The sequence below is a fragment of the Lepisma saccharinum genome, chromosome 4 (genome assembly GCF_977018435.1).
Source record: "Lepisma saccharinum chromosome 4, izLepSacc3.1, whole genome shotgun sequence".
In the NCBI taxonomy this organism is placed as follows: domain Eukaryota; kingdom Metazoa; phylum Arthropoda; class Insecta; order Zygentoma; family Lepismatidae; genus Lepisma; species Lepisma saccharinum.
This window is the reverse complement of record NC_139232.1, coordinates 34,597,939-34,609,607: the sequence shown is the minus strand read 5'-3', so window position 1 is coordinate 34,609,607 and position 11,669 is coordinate 34,597,939.

Sequence of the window (11,669 nt, the reverse complement as noted above, 5' to 3'; positions counted from 1 at the left end):
AATTCAAAACACATCTAAATTGTGTTATTTGAGTAAACTAGAGAATAATCCTGTAAACTTGGAAAAAATCTCTCTCTCTCTCTCTCTCTCTCTCTCTCTCTCTCTCTCTCTCTCTCTGTGTGTGTGTGTGTGTCTTTGAGAGTCCAAAATGTAATAAAAATGGTGCCTGAATAATATAAATAGTGTCATTTGAGTAAATATTAGGCTAAACTTGTAAAATAAACAAATAAAAGTTGAGAACACACACTTTGTGTGTCGAAAATGTAACTAAAAATCTTTCCTGAACAGATAGAATTGTGTTATTTGAGTAATAATAAGCCTAAACTTGTGAAATAAACAGATAGAAGTTGAGAACACACACTTTGTGTGTCGAAAATGCGACTAGAAGTCTTTCCTGAACAGATTGAATTGTATTATTTTGGTAATAATAAGCCTAAACTTGTGAAATAAACAGATAGAAGTTGAGATCACACACTCTGTGTGTCGAAAATGCGACTAAAAGTCTTTCCTGAACAGATTGAATTGTATTATTTTGGTAATAATAAGCCTAAACTTGTGAAATAAACAGATAGAAATTGAGATCACACACTCTGTGCGTCGAAAATGCGACTAAAAGTCTTTCCTGAACAGATTGAATTGTGTTATTTTGGTAATAATAAGCCTAAACTTGTTAAATAAACAGATAGAAGTTGAGAACACACACTTTGTGTGTCGAAAATGTAACTAAAAGTCTTTCCTGACCAGATAGAATTGTGTTATTTGAGTAAAAAATAGGCATAAACTTGTAAATAATAAATTAAAAGTTGAAAAAATCTCTTTGTAAATACAAAATTTAATAAAAAATGTTGCCTGAATAGTACAAATAGTGTTATTTTGGTAAAAATTAACATAAAGTTGTAAAATAATAAGTTAAAAGTTGAAAAAATGTCTTTGTGAGTCCAAAATTTAATAAAAAATGTTGCCTGATTAGTACAAATAGTGTTATTTTGGTAAAAAATTAATATAAAGTTGTAAAATAATAAGTTAAACGTAGAAAAAATGTCTTTGTGAGTCCAAAATTTAATAAAAAATGTTGCTGATTAGTACAAATAGTGTTATTTTGGTAAAAATTTAATATAAAGTTGTAAAATAATAAGTTAAACGTTGAAAAAAATGTCTTTGTGAGTCCAAAATTTAATAAAAGTGTTGCCTGAATAGTACAAATAGTGTTATTTTGGTAAAAAATTAACATAAAATTGTAAAATAATAAGTTAGAAAGTTGTAAAAATATCTTTGCGAGTCCAAAATTTAATAAAAAATGTTGCCTGAATAGTACAAATAGTGTTATTTTTGTAAAAATAAGGATAAGCTGTGAAAATGTTTGACATAAAGTCAAAGTTTGGTAAAAAATAAACTCAAAATTAAGTTAAATAGCACACAGTAACATACATTTACTACCTAAATCAATAATCCAAGGGTCCTAGGTTCGTTACCCCGTGATAAAAGCAAATGGTGAAAACTGTAGACCCCGTCCCTAATAGCTCTCCCTTCTTCATAGTACAGATAAAAAAAACCTGCGCTAAAGCGTCCTGTGCCTTGGAGGCAAACCTGAGCGGAATATTAATTGGCGGCGGAAACCGCATAGCTTCAGAGATTTGACCCTTGCTGCGCATTCTCAGACATCCTTTGTTGTCTGATTGAATCCCTCCCCTGCCCTACAGTATTGCATAGCTTTCCCCTGTTCTTGCGTACTGGTTAACCTTGAAAAAACCGGTTCTGAAAACCTACCGACGCGTTCTCTGATTGGTCAATCAGGTTCTTCCTTTGTTCTGACGTTCTGACGTCATTTGACCTTGAACGCACACTCCCCAAATTCCTTTCTCCTCTACCTGCGCGGAATATTAATTCATTCTCTCTGTCTACCTTCACAGCCGAGTCGAGATTCGGAGACAGTATTCTGTCTAGCGTGTGAAACCATCGTCTTTCATACCATAATGAAATTATTACATAGTACTAATTAATAATATTACATATCGCGGGTTCGAGTACCGGGACCGTCTTCTTTCGTACCATTAACACCTCTCATAGCGGATCATAAACCATAAACTCTTATTTTCAATATTATAAACATTAATATTATCGATTGATACATTACATACTTTGCAGTAATGAATATAAAACCATATGCATAGCGTTTAGTACCTCTAATTACCTTCTATATACATATTTTTCATAAAATAAATAATTATATATTCATAAAAAGTTATAAACATGCAAATACATAAATGTAAAGTACTCTAAGTACATGCAAATTAGTTCTAACTACATACGAATTAATTAAAACCAGTGCAAATTAGTTATAAGTACGTGCAAATTAATTGCGAATATTAAATAGCGACAGCCACTGGCTGGGATCAATACTACTTGGGTAATCGCGAAGATGAGGATGATAGATGATATGATGTAATAGATGACACTCACAAAGAACACCGCTGACCTCTGTGGTGGAGCTTATCACAGCGCTCTACTGCGCCACGGGTCCCGGATTTGAATCCCGACTAGGACGTGGATGTTTTTTGTGAGTGACACTTCGTCAAATCATCACTCATCTTCATCTTCGTACTTGGCCAAAAGTGACAGAAAAATGAAGTAAAATAAACCAAATCGAGCAAAGAACACGCCCAGGCCGGGACTCGAACTCGGGTATCCTGACGTCGTTGCGCCCTGCGCTTATCACTCCGCAACGGAGATCGGCAAAACGTTACAGACAAACGTTCTTCTTAATGTTCTCAACACGTTATATGTTATCGTCGTACAAACCGGACACACTTTTATAACGTGTTGAGGACATTAAGAAGAACAACGTTTCTCTTTATACACACACCTACATACATACAGGGTGCGGAATTTAACGTTTCCCATTTTCAAAACGCCCGGGGAAAGCTGTATGTAGCGTGTTCATGGACAGACAAGATGTATGTGATGTGGCTCTACCCTGTTAAAACGACAGAGTCTTCACGTTCCAGTTACGGCGTGTCAATTCAGGCAGGAAGAAAGTTGTTAGCATGATGTTGTAACGTTGGGAGTTGACGGTCACCGTAACACCATTATCTTCCTCGAAAAAGTAGTGGCCGATAATTCCCTGCGCTCCAATGGCACACCACACTATGTCTCAGTTAACTCTGGAGCGGCAGAGCGGCAGAGAAGGGGGGAAATTGAGTAGGCAGAGCGAAGTAGTACACGCTGCTGGGAAGGTTGGTAACTGTAGTCGCTTCCCCTCCACCCCCCCCCCTTTCACGCAATCCAGTTCCTCTCACGTGTTCATTGGTGGAGCCCTTTCGCGTCACTACTTGCGCAAAGACTTGTTTTCATTCGCCTGCCCAGAGATAGGTGGGACAGAGTGTATGAACTTAGGACTGTGTACTGGTCACTCGAAGATTTTGCATGGATTTCAATCAGCCCAATATCGAAAGTTCTGCTTATGTCGTTAAATGCCGCACCCTCGTAACCTCCCCGATCTCTACAGCCTAACAATTGCGATTCGTATTTGGTCTGAACTGTAAATCCAAGACTATAACGTGCCTAACATTGTTCATTTCATGTAATTTCTTTGCACAATAAATCGGTTATGGTATTTTGAAAGTGGGAAACGTTAAAGGCCGCACCCTGTATAACACTAGATCTGCTCTCCTTATATACCTCCTCCCCCATTCTTCTTGTGAATCTTTGATAACTTCCTCTGAAACTTTGTTCTGCAGGGTTAGTGGGACAGGTCGAGAAAATTGACAGAAGGTGTCATTTAATCCGCTTTCCTCTCTCTTTCTCTGAGGGTTTAGAAAGACTAAAGCTCCAAAGTGAGAGAAGGAACTTTACACCGAACCGCACCACTAATCAAAGGAGAAGGGGAGAAAGAGAGAGAGAGAGAGAGAGAGAGAGAGAGAGAGAGAGAGAGGATGTTGCAAGAACTCTGGGAGCGGAGCTAAAGGGTGGTCGAAATCGCCACGAATAAGACAGCTCATTATTGGCTACTTTGATATTACGAAATGACGTCAGTAATGACTCAGAGGATAGTATGTTATTGCGCTGTAAAGCCATCCCGAGTCCCATTGATTCGTATCGCGCGGACAGTAAATTGCACGTCGCAGACAAAAGAGGGGGAGACGGGGGAAGAAGCCTCACTAGCGCCAGCATTAAATCCCTGAAGGGTTTATTGATAATGCGAACCCATACCCTGCACGGTGAAAGTTTAAGGGCGTGCGTTATCTGGTAGGAGCTTGTTTATTACTTTTGGAACACGGTGGCATATTTTAGAGGAACTTCGGCGAAACCTGCGCTGCCAGGGAGACACAGTTTCAAAGTTGTTACGTTCTGCGTTTGAAAGGATTCGAGAACGGAGCTATTTAATGGGGAAAGAATGTCAGACTTCTCAGTAATGACAGAGTCGTGAGTTTTAATTGGCGCACTTTCTTCGCGACACTGACGCCAACTTCTGAACTTCCATCTCCCATCTCTTACTTGTAGTGCTTTATTAACGGTCGGCCTCAGTGGCGGATTGGTCAGCGTCGCACGCTGAGAAGCCAGGGGTCCCAAGTTCGAACACTGCTTAACCCTGAGTTACCTGAGGGGGAGAGGGGGGCTGTCAGCCCCACCATCTCTTGTTTTTCGATTTTTCAACTGTAACAATTTTTATAAAGAATTGAAAATAAGTTACATTGTTCCCTAAGGCGTTCCCACTGTTTCTGTATTACTTTTGTTCATAAAATCATAAGGGTAACTTATGTAGGGAGTGAAATTCACTTGATGGGCCCATCACGCACCCCCTTTCAATGCGTGTTCTTCGAGTACAATTAGTTAGTAATGGTTGCACTTTTTGTAATTATTATAATGAATATATAACAGCACCTATATAAACAAAATCGGCATTGACTCAAAATTAATGGTTTCTTTCGAGGTTTAATGAATGATAAAATATGTCTGTGACACTCATGCAATAATTGGTTATTGTTTTTATTAATAAAGCAAACCTCTGTAGTTATTATAATTAATATACAACTGTACCTATAAACAACAAAGGAAGCAGTGATTCAATAACAAAATGGTTTCTTGAATTTTAGTGATAAAAATGTGGGGCTGTAGCCCCCCCCCCAGATGAGTACATTTCTCGTACGGCACGTGTAAGCTAGGGTTAAGGCATAGATGTATCACTGTGTAGTTTGTCCCATCATCCTCGAGGTCGCGAGTAGAGCAAGAGGAAGAAAAGTGACGTAAAAAAACATAATGGAAATAGGTAAAAGAAGGGGAAACAGAGCTGCACCAACAAGTAAATAAGAGCATTATTTAACACCAGAAAATGCATAAAGATATGCATCCAAAATTGCATATGCAGAAAGTTTCCTTTATGAATTGCATTCTCTAGATGCTACTTTCCCATTTGCGTGCCCGGGAATTTCGATAGTGGGCGGAGGGGCTATAATCGCAACGGGGTTATTATGTGTTCTTTCTTTTAGCAGCCAGTCCAATACTTTGCCATCTTTTCCTGTTTGTGACATTCTGCAAAAAAGAGGGCTTATGACCCTCATCACTAAGCCAATTCTCCCCACACCTTTCCGCACACCACTTTACACTCTGCTTCGTGCAACAAAATTAATCCATTGTAACGGTTATCTCTTTTTGCGAATTTGTGAGATGACATTAAAAAGAAACATATAATAGTAATAGTATATTATATTTCGGTTAAATAACGAACAACCCATGCGCTTGCCGGGATTCGATTCCGGAACCTTCGGGTGTGATTTCCTGACTAGTGACTATATAGATGGCAAGGATAAATATATAAAAGTGCTCCCCTGTACATAGCACCACTCCATGAAGGCGTAAAGGGGTGTGGGGGTAACGCCCCACACTTTCTTGATCCGGTCGTTAGTGGGGGTGATGTGATCAGCATCACGCACCTGACCGCCTTTACCCCCCAGGATTTCCCCCAGGTACCCATGTTATTCGACGCTGGGTGGGCGCCGGGGCCGCTTCCATCGTTAGAAAAGTTCCCGGATTTGATCCGGCCGGGGATCGAACCCGGGACCTTTAGCATGGTAGTCAGACGCGTTACCGACTGAGCCACCTTATATAAAATATAAATAATTTCAAAAATATCAAAACGACATGGCATAGAAACGGTTTCATTAATATTAAGCAGGGAGAAGCATTGAAAATGTATAGGACAAGGTGCATCTCTTTCTCTCTATATATAAAAATGGATGTATGTGTGTATAAATGTGTGTATGGATGTGGGTTTGTTCCAGCATTACTCTCGAACGCCTGGAGCGATTTCAACCAAACTTGGAACACGTATCACTTGCAATTTCGAAAAAATACTGTGTGGGTAAGACACCCCTGACACCCCTATGGTGGGGGTGGGAGGGGGTGACATGTAAAAATAATCGAAAACGACCGATATTAGTGTGGAATCCATAGTTTTTCTGGGTCGCTAAGATGAATAGTGACACTGCAAATGCCGATCCACTTCAAGTATATCACCTATCGGGATGGGGGTGAGAGAGGGTGAAAATTAAAATGTCAAAAATTACCAAGATTAGTGTCGAATCCATAGTTTTTGGAGTCGCTAAGCTAATTGGTGACATTCACGATAACCAAACTTGGTACACATATGACTTTCAATCTGGAAATAAATACTGTGGGGGTAAGACACCCCTGGCACCCCTAGGGGCGGGGGTGGGAAGGGGGTAACATGTACAAATAATCGAAAACGACCTATATTAGTGTGGAATCCACAGTTTTCGGGGTCGCTAAGGTGAATAGTGACACCCCCAATGCCGTTCAACTCCAAGTCACCCCTGGCATCCCTAGGGTTGGGGGTGGGCAGGGGGTGACATGTAAAACGACCGACATTAGTGTGGGATCAATAGTTTTCAGGGTCGCTAAGATGAATAGTGACTCTCCCAATGCCGTTCAACTCCAAAACACCCCTGGCACTCCTAGGGGTAGTTGTGGGAGGGGGTGACATGTAAAACGACCGATATTAGTGTGGAACCCAGTTTTTGCTGGTTCGCTAAGATGAATATTGACACTCCCAATGCCGTTCAATTTATTTATTCTTGCTCTTGAAGGTGGAACTAAAATATGTTGTTCATAAATTGTTGTTAAATTTATATTATAGTGAATTTGTAAAAGATATTAGTTTATAATTTGTATACTGTACCTATACTTTTAAATACCTGTAAATAAAATTAGTTGCATTTTACGCTATAGTTAGAATTCATTAAACACCCAGGCAACGCCGGGTAATCAGCTAGTCTATCTATAAAGTACAAACAAATATTTATACAATTAATGCATATTAAGAGGAATGTCGTATTACTGTGTGATATCTCCGTTACAGCTTCAAACTTAATCGTAATCATTATATTTCATATTACTATCGGAATAAGACGAGACAAGACTTACAGAACTGTCACAGCGTATTGGAAACAACTTTTCCTAATAACGTTTATCTGCCTGAAACTTCGTTCCGGCGAATTAGATCCTGAATGTATGTAACCACGCGCTACAGGTTCACAGTTTCCATTGATGAATCAACTTTGATTACCATAAACAAAAGATATTACATATTAATAAATAAACAGGAAAGATATCCGCTTGGTAAATCGAAATAAGTCTTGGTATGTCTGGGGAAAGGAAGAGGTTAACAGCGAATTATAAAACAGACACAAGCAGAAGAAAGACAGACGAGGTAAAGAAGAGAGAAAGAGAATTACCGATTAAATGTTACTGAATAAAAAAAGGGGGAGAAACAGAATGAAAGAGAAAGAGGGAGAGAGAACATGGAAGTCGCGAGGGAGGTCGAATTGACTAACTCTCGTGAACTCAAAGTTGTTCTTCCGTGTTTGGCCTGTATACTTTTACGCAGAGTTGTGGCCAGCTGAAAAGCAACGAGGAAATCGCTTTCGCCCCTCCGGCTCTGTTTGCCAGCATGAGTTGCTATTATCCACGAAACGAAAGTATTTAAAAAACATTTTACATTGGGTCATAGAAGTATGGATAGACTTTCCTAATCTGTTTCATTGAAATGAAGCCATGCATTCATGAATACGAGTTGTTTAGTTCCAGTTGGCAGAAGCTTAGAAGTAACACTGTAGTATGGTGGACCACGGAACCGTGGCTTTGGGATGACTTTTGCTTGCAATTTTCAATCTTATTTTTTTTTCTTTCAAATATTAGTATTCTTCAATCTTGAAACGTCTGACAGAAATACAGTTCACATGCATGAAGCATCACTATTTTCAATGGGAAAAGGATATTACAATTCATATAATGAAAAAAGGCACTAAAGTCTCTAATTGAAACTTAAGCAGACGACGAAACTATCCATGTAAACTTGTTACAAAGCCACAATTTCTCTGGAATAAATGAAATAGCTTCTTCTGATAAAGTTTCAGAAGTGAATGAACAATTCGTGAATACATTTACATATTTCGGCGGTTGAATTGTTGATAGGTTTCGTGCTGGATACGTAGAGGATGTTTCTTGGAATCTTGAGAATAAACCTAGGAAGGATGCGCTTTCTATAAATTATCCTAGCTGACGGAATGGCGCTGCCCTTCATTCAATGTGTACATTTAAACCGATCGGTACGTGGAATGTAAAGAGTAAATAGTTAACGTTGTTTGTTTGTTTTGAGTTTAAGTACACTTTATGAACAGAAAGGCTAATCGGAACTAGACCTACAATTTGAAGTGGATTACGAATCACTCTGCGCTGGGAACCGCTTGCTTACAAGGCGACGACGTTACCACTACGCCATCGGACAGGGCCAACAGATAACCTCAACTAGACGAATTATTATTTAATGTAACATGAATTACCACTAAGTGCTTTTAAATAATATATATGGCGAGTTCGAAGTTGCATGTGTATTGTAATATCATAATAACAGCATTAATAATAGTATAATAATAATAATAATATTTTCTATTACAGTTGCATATTTGTGTGAAATTGAATCACATTCAGTTGGTTGCGTAATCCTCAATGTCACCTCAAGCATAGGCATAATTGAACTATTAGGACTCTCGAGGATTATGCTATAATTTAATTATTAATATTTATTTTCAAGCTTAAATATTAATTAATGTCTACAGCTTAAAAATTAGAATGGTTTTTACGAGTGAAATTCTTGGGATCGGATCATCGACTTCAATAAAGAAAACACTTGACCTGACCGGAATCTCGCGAAGGTTGAGAACCACCGTCTTAGAGGGTCGACGAGCGAGAGGGAGAGCGAGAGAGAAGAACAGAACAAAAGAGAAAAGATCAGACGAGGAACAGAGAAAGAGGGAGAGGGAGAGAGAGAGAGAGAGAGAGAGAGAGAGAGAGAGAGAGAGAGAGAGAGAGAAATGAAGTCAGGAAGAAAGAAACAAGACGAGAATACCGTAACAGAACTTGCCGGCCTCTTGCCCTCCTCCTCCGGGACGTCCATGATGATATGTATACTCCAAGAAAGTGGTCATACAGTGTAAATATTCAGATACACGTTGCAGTCTTACTGAACTATGTAGTGAAATACAAAATAAAATCATCCTGACGTTAAAAATACAATTTTTGAACCTTTTTAATTTAACCAATGGAGGTACAAAATTCATAGTACCTTCCGTCTGCCACAGGACAAAACGCGAAGAACAGAGCAACTGTGTCATCTTTAAAATCCCTTCTGCACTATCCCCAACAACGAACTGTAAAATTTCTTCGTGAACATTGGACCTCTTCCTAATAGTTTTTGAAAAAGCCTGAAATCGTACGTTTACTAGACATGTTACGTGGAACAAATACATAGAACGTATTAAGAAGAACACTACCCTTCATGTTACAACTCGCATTAATTAATTTCCCAACAGTAGAACAATTTCGTAACAGCAATGCTGACGAAAGAAACAAAATAGTCGCTAACCTTTATAGTGGTTGCCGCCAGTGCAGAAAAGTATGTATATCGGCACCTCTTTCGGTGCTTGCCTGTTGCATACAATAATAACGGTCTTACTTCAGTACCTAATATTCGGATCTCAATATGACGACATGACATAATATTACATATTAATGTTAGTGTTTTCAGTTGAACGTAGGGGGTGCTGAAGGGGGTGCGGAAGAAAATTAAGGGGTGCGCAAGCACCCGCTCGTGCCCCTTGGCGGCGGAATGGTTAACTCCCGAGCTACGAAGCCAGAGGTACCAGTTCGAACCATGAATAAAGCATGAGAGTATGCTTGTACATTCATTTCATAAAATATGACATTCATCCGCACCGTCACGATTATATAAGAGGTAGGAAAGCATAGCATAGTAAACCAACCGAAATAGAAGGATAGTAGAAGAATAGAAGAGAGAGAGAGAGAGAGAGAGAGAGACAATATTGATCCGTGAGAGGGAAACAGAATAACAGAGGAGGAAGATGCAGCAACAGAAAGAGTAGAGAGAGTGAGAGAAAAATAATGAGCAACGTAGAAAGAAAACTGACCGAGATAGATATGAAGAATTTGAGATTTGTTGAGAATTTTTAACACCAAAAATACCCCTGAGGGGCATTGATTTATGTACAGTCACCGTAAATAAAAAAAATTGGGACATCTAGTAGAGCAGTCACAGCCGAAATTGGCCCATGAATAAAGAATTTCTAATTCTATTTCTAAATACTCCCCTGCAAGGCGTTATGTGTGTTGCCTAACTCTACGGCTGTGGTAGAATATGCCATTGAAACATTGCTATTAAAGTTCACTCATAGCCGTAATGTTAGGCAAGACACATATCACTTTGCAGGGAATCGAGAATTTCAAGATCTAGGTGTCCCATTTTTATTGCTGGCGATTGCACATTACAGATTATAATATGTTGAAAGCACACACAATACCTACATATACACACAATGGTTCGGATTCCACTTTAAACTGTAGGTTGATTGATTGATTGATTTAGTTTAATTTACTTCGAGTCTTGTGCCTCTTGACTAATTTGCGAAGATGGGGATGATTGATGAGATGATGAAATTGATGAATGGACATTCACAAACAACCAAGCCCGAGCGAGATTCGAACCCGGGAACCTTGGCGTTAGCGCGATGTGCTAACCACTCGACCACAGGATCCGGCTTTAAACTGTTGGCGTCATTGCCTGTAATCAAGAGGTCCCGGGTTCGATACCCGGTGGAGGCACAAGTGGTTCGGATCCCATTTTAAACTGTAGGTCCAGTCCGGATTAGCCTTACTGTGCATAAAGTGGACTTAAAACACCAACTCAACATTTAAACTGTAGGTCCAATCCCGATTAGCCTTAGCATAAAGTGGACTTAAAACACCAAATCAATCAATCAAAACCTACATATACATAAATCGGACATTATGATATAAATACTTATTCTATAAAAATTATACAACGTTGTATAATATAATCTAATGTAAAAGCATACGAAAGACAATTTTAACTTTAGGTACTTAAGTGCACTAGTATTGTGAAAAAGACAGTATTAAAAAATGTATACAATCTAAACTTATTTTAAATAGGGTGACCAGACATACTCTTTTTAAGAGTATTATACTCTTTTAGAGGTACATATACTCTATACTCTTTTCAATTTGCAAAAATCCCCAAATATACTCTTCTCCTTGCTATTTAATTTCATTCATTATTT